Source organism: Trematomus bernacchii, unplaced genomic scaffold (assembly GCF_902827165.1).
Source record: "Trematomus bernacchii unplaced genomic scaffold, fTreBer1.1, whole genome shotgun sequence".
Taxonomy (NCBI): Eukaryota; Metazoa; Chordata; class Actinopteri; order Perciformes; family Nototheniidae; genus Trematomus; species Trematomus bernacchii.
The window spans coordinates 59,997-74,236 of record NW_022987584.1 but is presented as its reverse complement, the minus strand read 5'-3'; the positions used below and the strand labels follow the sequence as shown (position 1 = coordinate 74,236).

General features: G+C 38.5%; 1 pseudogene; it reads right to left on the bottom strand.

Annotated features, from left to right (window-relative positions):
• Positions 1 to 14,240, bottom strand: part of LOC117480788 — a 119,215-nt pseudogene that overhangs the window by 85,217 nt on the left and 19,758 nt on the right.

Genomic DNA, 14,240 nt, shown 5'->3' with positions numbered 1-14,240 from the left:
GGACAGACTGTCTTCTGTATGTTTTTCATGTAGCCATATATTCAATGTATATTCATGCAAACACGCACCGCACTGTCTAGGCAAAGAGTATGAACCTTTATTTTGAAGAGTACAGCGAAAGCATAGGGCAAACTAGCCAATCAGAAGCAAGGAGGCACTGGAGACCCACCCACCTATGGAAACGAAACATTGAGTGGTATACTTGTTTTAACAGTAAGAACAGAAAAACGAAAAAACGAGCTGAATTTCCGTTTTTTGGTTTTGGGGCAAAATTGAAAAACAAAAAAACGACCCGTTTCTGTTTTATTATTAGTTTCAATTAGAACTAAAAAACAAACGGTTAAAACGTACCTTGGTCGACTTGTGGTACAATTGTCTTATTTCATTGATGTTGAAACTGTAATTATTTCACCTGTAAAAGGACAACGGAAAAGAAAGTAAACAAAAGGGAAAGGTGATATACTTCTGATTCTTCTGCAGAAGATTATTCATTGTCTTTGTTGTATGCTAAATGTTTTTTTGTTAACTTCATTCAGTAAATTGCCGCCTGTTCAATCCGAACCTGTTAGGATGCGTGGAAGGGTAGGACCCAAATGCAGACTATCAAAAAAGGTAAAAGGTCTCGAAACAAAAAGCGAGCTTTATTTTAAAAGCTGAACAAAACATGGCATGAAACAAATAGGATGTACAAAAACTGACCGTGACCAACATGGAGGGAGACAGGAGAGACAACCGTGACTGACATGGAGGAAGACAGGAAAAACCAACAATGAACCGACCGGGGAACAAAGGAAGAGACAAGACTAAATACAGGGAGGGGTAATCACAAGACAAGACACAGCAGGGGTAAGGGAGGCAGAAACACAAGGGCAACAGGTGAACACAATCAGACAATCAGACACACCAGGGAAACTAACGACAGGAAGGCAAACACAGGAAGAAGGAACAGAGAAGACACAAGGAGGAAAACATTTCAAAACAAAAGGTGGAAAATGAAAACAAAAATACAAAACCCTAACATAACCCCCCCTTCAAGGGACGGATTCCAGACGTCCCAAGAAAACCCCCCAAAAGTCCAAAACCTCTAGAAGGGGTTTGAGAAGTATAGAGCCAAGGACTGCTGGCTTTCCTCAAAGTCTCGCCACGCCTGCTCATGTTCATGAGAAATGGCGTGCTGGAACAGAACAGAGGCCGGAACCATGGCTGCTGGGGCCAGAACTGGGGCTGGAACCATGGCTGTATGGGCCGGTTCTGGAGCCGGAACCATGGCTGTTGGGGCCAGAACTGGGGCTGGAAACACGGCTGCTGGGGCCAGAACTGGGGCTGGAACCATGGCTGTTGGGGCCACGGCTGGAATCCTGGCCTTGCGTCTCCTAGAGACCCTTTGGAGGCTCCATGGACCTCCTAAGGCAAGACGGGATCCCCAGAAGGGGTTTGAGGCTTGAGGCTGGCACTCAGGGCTACGCGAAAAAACTCTGCGAAATTCAGGCAAAGAGCTCCACAGCCATGGCACGTTATCCACCTCCATTTGTGCTCTTTTGAGGACAGCCTCTTTCTCCCTGCTAGTCAAGGTTCTACTCCACACAGCATAAAGACATCGAAGGGAGTAATCCAGAGAAAGCAATTCAGCATCAAAATCAAAAAGATAATCCGCTGGGTCCATAATTGGTCGGTTCATTATGTTAGGATGCGTGGAAGGGTAGGACCCAAATGCAGACTATCAAAAAAGGTAAAAGGTCTCGAAACAAAAAGCGAGCTTTATTTTAAAAGCTGAACAAAAACATGGCATGAAACAAATAGGATGTACAAAAACTGACCGTGACCAACATGGAGGGAGACAGGAGAGACAACCGTGACTGACATGGAGGAAGACAGGAAAAACCAACAATGAACCGACAGGGGAACAAAGGAAGAGACAAGACTAAATACAGGGAGGGGTAATCACAAGACAAGACACAGCTGGGGTAAGGGAGGCAGAAACACAAGGGCAACAGGTGAACACAATCAGACAATCAGACACACCAGGGAAACTAACGACAGGAAGGCAAACACAGGAAGAAGGAACAGAGAAGACACAAGGAGGAAAACATTTCAAAACAAAAGGTGGAATGAAAACAAAAATACAAAACCCTAACAGAACCACCTGGTCTCTGGTCTAATTACTTTACTGTCTATCCACTCCAGTAGAATCTAATTATTCTGATCCAATAGCTTAACCCAAGATAACAAGTACTACACATACTTTCTTTAATTATTGTTTGCTAGTTTCCCATTATATTTCCCTCCTTTGAGTATTTTTCTTTGAGCTCTTTTTTTTAACATTTGTATATACTGTTTTTAGTACTGTATACTGTTGTGGCTGACGCCTACAAATGTTCTTCAGAGCTGAATGAATAAAGATTGAAGGAAAAGTAGAAATAGTGCATGTCATTTGTTGAGATTATTTCTGGTGTCTAAAAGACAGAGTCTTCAGCATAGAGGTTACTTCAGCTTGAATGACCTCACCAAAATATAAAAATAGCATTTTGGGGGTAGAGTTTTTAAAGTGTGTTAACGTGTGTCTTTGGAACAGAGTTGTTAATGGGGGGCTCTGTGATGATGATGGTGTGAGACTGGAGCTGGAGGAAGGGGTAACGGCACATTCACACCCCTCCCAACTTCCTGCAGACCCTCCCCTCCATGGGGAGGGACAGACGTGAGATCTGAGGCGCCGTTTACACGAGGACAAAACTGCTTGTATCTGCATAGTTTCGCGTGCGTATAGCCCTATTATTTACATGAGGCCGATAGAAACTGACCCCACAAACGATAACGGGTCCCAAGGTGGATAGATTTGCAAACGAAACTCTCTGGGGGGTCAACCGAGTCCGTGTAATCACCTCTATACGAATATTTCCTGAAAAAATAACGATAGCCCCGCCTCTCCTGCTCACTGCTGTAGCATGGCCAGTAGCCATCTGTAACAATCAACTATCAAAAATAGCTGTGTTAATTAAACACACAAGGGGTTCTTGAATGAAATAATATTATAAAAGGCAAACCAGAATTGTTAACGCCCAATATACTCCTTAAACAAAATAAACAGAGTCAGATTTCATGCATTGATCCATTATATTGACAAAGGAGGATCTCACCCGGTGTTTGTAGAGAATATCTCTTTCTGAGCGCGTCCTCTCCACGGAGACGTGCTTCTTGGTCGGTCGATGCAATATCCACAGATTCGGTTTCTTTCAGTTAACTTCCCCGTTGCATTTATCCATATATTTACATGCTGAGGAAATTACTATATCCCGCTGAATACCAGCAATCACCACACACACTTCCTCCTGTCAGTAGCTACTGCTAGTGCTACTGCTACTGACCATGCTACAGATGTTAGTGCAAAATCTACAGCTCCTCTACCACAACCATCAGCAACAAGTGGACATGGAGAATTACATGAACTACATGTTGCTTAATACACCGCGGGGCTTAAACAGAAGGGTAGCCATGGCAACATTGCTGCGGGGCTGCTGCGGGGTCTTCTTCGCTGCTTTTGGTGTATTTTGTGGCGGAAGTTACAGCGCCACTTACAGTCCCGGCATATGTACTACAGCGTTTCCAGCGGTCTCGTTTGAACAGACACGTTAAATGAAACGAATGCATGTGAACGGAAGACTTTTTTTAACACGCATACTGTGCATAAACGCAAACGTTCCCTTGAAACCTTCAGAAACATTAGGATGGAGGTGTGAACCCCTCCTGCCCTCCTCTACCTCTATGCTTTATCCCACCTTCAATGTCCTTTCGTCGACCCCCCCCCCCCAGATTAATGCTGCAGGTACTTCAACTTAACACTTAAGTGCTACATGCAGGAATGAAAAACCCCAACAGTATAAAAAAAACACATTCAGAAAAGAGAAAACAGAGAATATGAAGATTAAATAACAAATATTAGAAGTTTGTTGTTGAACTGAGATGAGATACAGACTCACAAATGTTTACACTTGTTATTATTCATGTTTGATCTCGTCACAGATCTGACAGTGTTTTAAACATGGTAGCTGGTATTAAAACAAAGTACAACAAATATGCTCTATAAGGGGAAACACATAAATGTAAAATAGAGATGATTCAGTGAAAATTACGCACAGTAGGAAAATATAATGAGGATATGTTTGTAATAACTATTTCTGAACTTCAGACTCACTTTTTGGAGTTTTTTCAAATCTCACAGCCTTCTTTACGTACACGGAGAATAAAATAAATAACTTGGTTACATGATAAAACACTTTAAAATATTCCTCGGTTACAACATGTAAAACATTTTTTCCCATTATTTTTAAACATTAAAGGCATTAAAAGTACATACAGAATATATGTATATGACATGCAAACTTTACAATCCACAGATGTTCCCTAAACATCTCATATCCAGTTCCTGCCCTTCTTAAATCTGCAGTTATCACTTTTATATAACAAACAAACATTGTTTTATACATTTCACAATTTGTTTTATAACTGTCTCAACACTGTAATATGTTTATTTTATTTTTTTAAATTGCCACTAGTTGTTACTAATTTTAATCATGGATGTGTACTCTGTTGTCTTTTTATTCTATAACTAACGTGTTTTTATTTTTCTCTATATTTAATAAGTTAGCTTAGTCTTTTTTTGCACATTTTACACAAAGTTCCCTTCTTGAATATCTGCAAGGCTTTCCTCGGCATACCAATACTGCACATTTATTATACTATACGTATTAATATTATTTTTGAGTATATCTATATTACTGCTATATTTTAAGATTGTAATAGTTTTCTTATAATTGTTTTATTTCTTTGGTCCTTTTATTACAATTTAAATGATTTAATAATAACTGAAATGTATATAGTGCCTTTCATAAACCCAAGGACACTTCTACAGTAAAGAAAATAAATAAAAAGGGTGAAAGACTAAATGCAAATCTAATAAAAATGTATACATTAATGGGAAAAAGGGATAAATAAATACACACATTGATAAATAAGTAAAGTGATAATTTGATGAATATATTGGACTTAAAGCAAATATCAATAATTATTCAAATCTATAATAATAATACCTATACAAAATAATAAAAGGGGAAAACCATAAACGAAAATATAAATGACTAAATAAAACTAATCAGAATACTATATATATATATTCTTCCTGTTATGTCTGCCTGCTTTGTTTTACCTAATGCAAAGTGACCTGCTCTATCGAAATCAGTCGCATTGACCCGAAGACACATTTTGAGTTGTATACACTGTTGGAAAGAGGAGATTCCTAGCTTTCTAATGATATCAGGATTGTTTTTGTACTCCAAATATTAAGCAAAATATGTCACATTATATAATGACTGTCACCGAGTCATCATTTTGAGAAAAAGGCCTTCAAAGTTTCCTCTTCTCTGGAATCCATCGATCTGATTGATTATTAGCGGAGCAAATCATCAAAATAGTCCGGAGGGAAAATATTTCCGTTTGGATTACTGGTCTGGGGGAAGCTCACGAGTGTGTGTGTGTGTATGTGTGTGTGTGTGTTTGTGTATTTTTGCGTTTGTGTATATTGTGTTTGTTTCCCGGGGAAAACACTCACGAGAAACACCGGCTGTTGTTATGCTTGCTGTGACGTTAAGTTACTCCGTTCTCCGCTTGTAAATATGCCGTTACAAGCTTCAAAGTTGTATTTATCATCTAAATTTGCCGAAACAAGTTTAATATTCTGAAAGCCAAGACTTTGTTTAATTGAAATCAGATGAAAACAAACTGTAACGGACCCTGCCGTGTTATCTATGATTACTATATGCCTTACATTCATAATTTCAGCCGGAGGGAGGGGGGGCTGCGCTACGGAAGAGCAGATTGCGAGCGAGAGGTGCCTGTCATCTTCCCTTCACAAGCTTCACAAATGTATTTATCGTGTGATTTTGGAAATAAAAGTTTCATATTCTGAAAGCCAAGACTTTGTTTATTTAAAATCAAACAAAACACCCGAACCCCGAAAAAATAGTTTTTTACGCAAATCCACGTTTATTTTGAAATGAGCCGTTGCGACTTCCGACTGATTTCGATAGAGCGGGTCACATATGTATATATATTTTAATTCTCGTTCTATTATTTGTTGCTAGTAAACCAAGAACAAGCTTAAAAATATAATGCAAAGTGATTTGAAGTCATAAGGTATTAAACAGTTTCTAATGATGAGTCAAAGAGTCTCTTTGTGTCGAACAGGTTTAATGAGAAACTAGAAAACAAGTTTTAAGTTTACAGCTCAGATTATTACAGCAGCAAGAATCACATTTACTGAGAATACAGAAACTATCGGCCGTCACAATGAAGTCAAATAACATGAGAAAGTATTATATCAGACTTTCACTAGAACATGGTTTGTTCCAACAAAACAAGAACTTCACAAATGTACTTTATCACTTCTCATACCTAATGTTTTGAACATCACTTGAAGTAAATACAATAAAAAATTACCAAAAAGCAACTCAAACCTTTCAATTGAACCGAAACATGGAAAAAAACCGATTCAATGAACGTTACACACAGACAAATGTGAAAAGGCTGGTTTAACCAAATAAAAAAAACGTTTTTATTAACCAGAGCACTCTCATATAGAGCTAAGTGTGTGAGGACAGCAGGATTTTGGGAGGTCTGAATGTAGTCCATAAACAACATGTTTATTAGAACGTAAAGTCACTGTTGGTCAGCTTTCCATTTAGAGAAAAGCAGGAGGAATGCTAGCTTGACTCAGAAAAGGATCAGATGGAGGCAGAGTGAGTGCGCTGATGGACTTTTAGTCAGATCTTGTGAATGCTTTGTCACACTGGTCACATTGACATGTCTGTAAATGAGTCACACTTTCTCTCCAGTGTGAGTGCGTTCGTGGCTCTTAAGATGACCACTTTAAGAAAAGATGTTCCCACATTGCTCACAACAGAATGGTTTCTCTCCCGTGTGACTACGACGATACACTGTGAGTTCACTTGATGTAGTGAAAGTTTTGCGACACTCTTCACAGCTGTGTGGTTTCTCTCCAGTGTGAATACGATGATGGCTTGTGAGTTGACTTGATGTAGTGAATGTTTTCCCACACTCTTCACAGCTGTATGTTTTTTCTCCAGTATGGATGCGTTCGTGCACAGCTGTATGGTTTCTCTCTAGTGTGAATACGATGATGGCGTGTGAGGTTACTTGATGAATTGAATGTTTTCCCACACTCTTCACAGCTGTATTGTTTCTCTCCGGTGTGGCAGCGCTGATGGCAAGAAAGATTACCTTTATGAGAAAAGGTTTTTCCACACTGGGTACAGCTGTATGGTTTCTCTTTAGTGTGAATACGATGATGGCGTGTGAGGTGACTTGGTGAATTGAATGTTTTCCCACACTCTTTACAGCTGTATGGTTTCTCTCCAGTATGACTGTACTGATGGATTGTGAGTTGACTTGATGTAGTGAATCTTTTCCCACACTCTTCACAGCTGTATGGTTTCTCTCCAGTATGAATGCGCTGATGCTTCTGAAGATAACTCGATTTAGTGAAATCTTTCCCACATTGGTCACAGCTGAAAAGTGACCAATGTGAAAAGTGAAAAGTTCTTCTTCTTCTCTGTTTCTAAAAAAGACAAACAGATAAAGAGTCAGTGAGAGGCCTTGGTGCATATATATCTTAAAACAAAAATAAGAGTCTGTAAAATAAACCCCACAATTGTCAAGCTTGTTTCCTCATTAAATATAAGTACAGGTTTTAAGTCCTTAACCAGTTAACCTGTTAAGCCCTGAGCCTGTTTTTCAGGTCTCAGGCTCGAAAATGACATTCCCAGAACAAATGACAATAACTTCCCTTCTAAAAAGGGGTAAATTAATAATCTCTTTTCTCAAAGCAATGATAAACCTGTGAGTTGGATGTAGTGTTAATTTCGTCAGCTATTTTTTAATTTAGTTGAGTCTTGGTCCTGTGTTAAATTTCCTTTTTAGTTTTAGTCATATTTAGTCACCTTCATCCTGTTTTTATTTAGTCAAGTTTTAGTGGACTAAAAGTCTGAGCATTTTATTCTTATTTTAGTCAATGAAAACTGTTGAGTCTTCTTTAGTCATCAGATTATATAGAACATTTCAGTCAAACTAGTCTAGCCAAAACCAATAATGTCATTTTAGTCAAACTTATTTCACAATAAGATAATAACTTGCCCTTATTTGATGAAAAACACAGGTTGAATGAAAGTTTAACTCTATCTGATTCAGCCAGCTCTACCTTTTGGTTGACATGTTATGCACAATACAACCTCTAGATGTCACTGTGGTTCGAACAGAAAGCCCTTCAGCTAGCTTCCACTGAGAAAGTTGGCATGCTAAAAATCACTGCTGAAGAAATCACTCTTTTTGGTCAACTTTTGTAAGGTAACCATATCATTTTTGACATATTTTAGTGTCAGAGCACTGACTGAACATAATTAGATTAGAACTTGATGCACAAAACAAGTTTTAACAAGGGTGTAATTATTCTTTTGAAAATATGCTCAACCAACTGGTCGAATTGGCCTTTTATGGTAAACTAGCAATATGACTTTTTCAGAGTTTCAGAGATGTTTTTCAATAAAATATGGTAAATAAATAGCTAGATTCATGGTAATATTACTAAATCTAGTACTGCCTTATGAGTCTCAGAGTGAAAGAGCGATAATAATTTATATAGCACCTTTCATGCATGGCATTCAGCCCAAAGTTGCACACAGATGAGCAAGTTAGGCCAACACAGGATATAGACATTTGCTGTTAGGCCAGTTGTTTGTTGTTAGGCCAATTCAGCATATACAGTAAGATGAGCACGTTTTTTTATTATTATGAAAAACACTTTACATTACTTTTTTCCATTTTTACAATTATAATTTATTATCTTTTATGAATATATCTGGTAGTATATATATTGCTCTTTTTCCATTAAAGAAACAAATGTATTTCAGTTTGTGTTTTATTTGAGTTTGAGGCATACAAATACTGTACTGTATATGATGATTGTTGAAAATGCACTTTTCCCATAGAAGGCCAGCTCGACCAGTTGGTAGAGGCTCATAAAAACAAAACTGTGATCATATATTTTTTCTTGGTCTGGCAGTTAAATGGGTATGACACATTAATAGGTTTTTAAAATGTTAAGAAGCCCTCAGACGCTGTTTCTTGCAAGATGTTGCGTTTTGCCCCCGGTACCGGGCTTAACCTGTAAAATAAACTATGAATGTGTCATATCCACTTAACGGGAAGAAACTCAGCTATCAGACAATATTAACCATTTTTAGCTAAACGAAACAACGGCTCTGAATTAGCCCTGAGCAAAAGAATGCTAACGCACTTAGCACAGAACAAACTTAGCTGCTACGAGAGTGTATGACGTATGACGTGTATGATGAAATGAGACTTTGTGTCTCAATGAGATTTTACACCTGTATAAATAAAGGCTAAATAAAAAAATTAAAATGACAGCTTCCGGTTTTGGGCATTCTGGCTATGCATCACTCATTCACCAATGGGTAATGTTTAGATGGATTTTAGGAACTTCCCCTTGATTCTGTTGGCTCCAACGGTTAAAAAGAGGTGTCAATCATCAACATCGACCGAGGGGGGCCAGAGATATGGAAAATGCAGCCAAATATCCTCAGAAGTGAGTTTTCTTTTCTAAATCTCTCTAAAAAGGTCAAATGTCACTTGTTTTGCATCAATCTTGATACAGGGTACTTATATGTTATAATTTGGATTCCTAAAGCTTTTAGTCTACTATCCCATCATTCAAGGGTAGTTTTCACTATAAGTAATGTTTTTTTTTGGACGGACACTATCATTTACCTTTTTTACTATGTTCAATCGGAATTTACTTTCAAATAAAATAATTCAATATTGATTCTGACTTTTCTACATCCAACTCACAGGTTTATAATTGCTTTGAGAAAAAAGATTATTAATTTACCCCTTTTAGAAGTGAAGATATAGTCAATTGTTCTGGGAATGTCATTTTCGAGCCTGATGCCTGAAAAACAGGCTCGGGGCTCAACTGGTTAAATAACCCAAATGTACCCCAGTGTAAGGGATAACAGTGATAGGAATATATTGTGATGAAGTGAACACTGACCTGAGTTCTGGGGGTCTCTTTGTTCTCCTCCATGCTGCTCTCAGTGCTCCTTCTCCTGCTGGGTCTCTGAAATAAGTATTAACACTACAGTCAACACAAAACAAAAATAGAATGCAAAAGTTTGATGATGTCAATGGGTCGCAGGCTTGATGCAGTTATTGCAAGCAAATGATTTGCAACTAAATACTAAGTATTATTCACGTTTCACATTATTTTAAGTATCTGTTCCTGTACTTTTGTTCACTTGAATAATGGGTGGGTGTAAACAAAATGTGCTATCTTCTCAGTTGTTTAACCTGTTAAGCACCAAGCCTGTTTTTCATGTTTCAGGCTCGAAAATGACATGCCCAAAACAAATGACTACAACTTAACTTCTAAAAGGGTTATATGAATAATTTCTTTTATCAAAGCAAGGTTACATCTGTGAGTTGGATGTAGAAGTGTCAGAATCAATATAGATGTTTTTTATTTTAAAGAAAATTCAGATTTTACATAGTAAAAAACTGTAAATTATAGTGTCCGTCCAAAAATTCTTTTTTACAGATAGTGAAAACTACCCTTGGATGATGGGTTAGTAGACTAAAAGCTTTAGGAATCCAAAGTACAACATATAAGTACCCTGTATCAAGATTGATGCAAAACAAGTGACATTTGACCTTTTTAGAGAGGTTTAGCCAAAACCACCCCACCTCTGAGGTGATTTGGGTGAAAATGGTTTTTTTCCCATATCTCTCGCCCCCCCCCCCCACACACACACACACACGTTGTGAAGAGAAAAGGTGGGGGCTGCGCGCATGTAATTTTGCAGCAGAGTGGACCTATCTCTAGCTCTGACATTTGGAAACGAAAACGCAGTTTTATTTCTTATGGATTATCAGAAATAATTTCAAAGAGGGCACAGACACATTGGATTAACCTATGGATTAACTGCAGCATCGTTTTTTTTATCGTTTTAATGCCATTGAAGACCAGTTTTGACCAAGGTAAGCCATGTTAGCGTTTCTAGCTACCTAGCTCCACATGTTCTGATGTACGCTTTCGTTTATAGTGTCGCAAATGTTTATCACTGAGTGTTGAGGTGGGCACCCCCAGATTCTGTGTCTCCAGCTGATGCAAAACGAGGGGTTGGCTGTGCATCTAGGATAAGTAATAAGGGAGTTAGGAGTGAGTTAAGTGCAGAGATAGGTGGCTAATTCAGAGGCTGAGTGTTAGCATTGTCGGGTTTTTTTGAAAAAGAAAAAAAAAAAGATCAGTTAGCTGAGTTTCTTCCCGTTACATGGATATAAAACATTCATAGTTTATTAAATATTAAGATTCCTTAGACGTTGTTTCCTGCAAATGACGCGTTTATCCGCCCGGTACCGGGGGGGCGGTGCGTAACAGGTTAACCAACACACTCTCACTCCCTAAGCGTCCAGGAGCGACGCTTGGTCAGGGTCCCGTGGCGTGCAGTTGGGACGCTCCGAGGCTCCTTCAGCTTCATCAACGGACGCAAAGAGCTTTCAACTGATTGCAATGTATTCCCATCAGCGGCGGTATTTGACGCTTAGGGAAGCACGGCATTCGTTTGTGTCGGAGGCTGTTAAAGGCAATGTGAGCGTCCATTCCCATTGGATAACGGAGAATTGTACACCCGGAAGTAAGTATTCCCCTTACTGTCGATTGATTTGACAGTGATATCTCCACTACTCATCAACTCAAAAACACCAGATTATCCTTGCTAATTAAACGACATTGATAGGTTTTAGTGTGTGTACAATGCTTTTGTCACGTTTTCCCCTTCAATTCTGAGAAACAAGTCGTTTTCTATGAGTTTTGGATGGCCGAAGACATTACATTACCCACAATCCTCTGTAGCAACCATAGACTGTATAAAACAATTAAATAATACATTATTCCGAGTGTGCTTGCTCTTCTCTTTGAAAGTCATCACATAACGGCATTGTAATACACGTTTCGGCTGCATTAAATATGACATATCTGCCGTAGTTAACTCTGCCCTGATGACAAGACTTCTAGACAAACAGGAACTGCCGCCAAAACTGAAAACTTGACGTGGATCTTAAATATATAAGCAATTAAACAACATCTTACATTTCTTTTCACACAATACGTCTCCTTGCAGTATCAACACTAATTCGGCTGACTTTTATATTTGATCCAATTGGTAGATAGGCTGTATTTACGCCATAACGGTGCACAGCTGATAGAAAGGGACATCTACTGGTTAAAGCACGTTATTGCATTTTATAATTGTATTATTAGATATGAATAGGATCCCTATAAAGTATATTCTTTACTCGTCGTTATTCTCTACTAATAGTTAATTAAAGACTGTATATAATGACTATTTTGCACATCTCTTTCAAGATTTTCTAAGGTTTATTGACATATTTATGTATTTATTTATGTTTATACACAACTACGGTGTAGTTATGCAATGAATGAAAAACTTGGGTCGCAGGTTCCTAAACAGTGCATTACAAGACATCTATCAATATGTGTGTACCTCCACCATTACATTGTCATATTCTGCACATTTCTTATACTATCTACATACATCTTATAAGAGTATAATACATATGTATAATATCAGTTAAAATAAGTGCTTCAACATAGTTAACATTGCAGGAAAGCAATATATTAGACGTTAAGTACTTTGTCAGGCTTAATATTTATCTGTAGATACAAATGTCACTGTGTGCTCTGCATGTGTGACCATCAAAGAGGGTTTCATCCCTCCATATTCATCTTCTATACCCCCAAAGCTTTTTTCTTATTCAAAAGAAGACCTTAACCTAAAGTATTCTTTAATGTTTAGATAAAGCCTTATTAGTTTGTCTGTTTTGCACATCCTCCTATTAATATCTAATAATAAAATTATAAAATGCAATAATGTGCTTTAACCAGTAGATGTCCCTTTCTATCAGCTGTGCACCGTTATGGCGTAAATACAGCCTATCTACCAATTGGATCAAATATAAAAGTCAGCCGAATTAGTGTTGATACTGCAAGGAGACGTATTGTGTGAAAAGAAATGTAAGATGTTGTTTAATTGCTGATATATTTAAGATCCACGTCAAGTTTTCAGTTTTGGCGGCAGTTCCTGTTTGTCTAGAAGTCTTGTCATCAGGGCTCTATAAATAGTTAACTACGGCAGATATGTCATATTTAATGCAGCCGAAACGTGTATTACAATGCCGTTATGTGATGACTTTCAAAGAGAAAAGCAAGCACACTCGGAATAATGTATTATTTAATTGTTTTATACAGTCTATGGTTGCTACAGAGGATTGTGGGTAATGTAATGTCTTCGCCAAAACTCATAGAAAACGACTTGTTTCTCAGAATTGAAGGGGAAAACGTGACAAAAGCATTGTACACACACTAAACCTATCAATGTCGTTTAATTAACAAGATAATCTGGTGTTTTTGAGTTGATGAGTAGTGGAGATATCACTGTCAAATCAATCGACAGTAAGGGGAATACTTACTTCCGGGTGTACAATTCTCCGTTATCCAATGGGAATGGACACTCACATTGCCTTTAACAGCCTCCGACACAAACAAATGCCGTGCTTCCCTGAGCGTCAAATACCGCCGCCGATGGGAATACATTGCAATCAGTTGAAAGCTCTTTGCGTCCGTTTATGAAGCTGAAGGAGCCTCGGCACGTCACAACTGGACGCCACGGGACCCTGACCAAGCGTCGCTCCTGGACGCTTAGGGAGTGAGAGTGTGTTGCTCTCAGTGCTCCTTCTCCTGCTGGGTCTCTGAAATAAGTATTAACACTACAGTCAACACAAAACCAATCTACAGCTAAGAAGTAGCTTAACAGCAGAGATGGGAAGAAATTAACTCCATCCTGCTAGCCGGTTAGGGTAAGGGAAGATGGAAAGGCCTGCACTTCACGAACATAAACTCCGCCAGAAGTGAACAGTGTTTGTAGACAACCACAGCGTCCCTACACCAAGCATCACTGATGTGAACAATCACACCGCCTTTCCCCGCTAACCGTAGCTCTGTCTGAGCGGTAGCATGTTAGCCGGTCGAGCTGAATGGCAGAGTCTGGGATGTTGTCATTTAGCCATGATTCCGTGAAAAC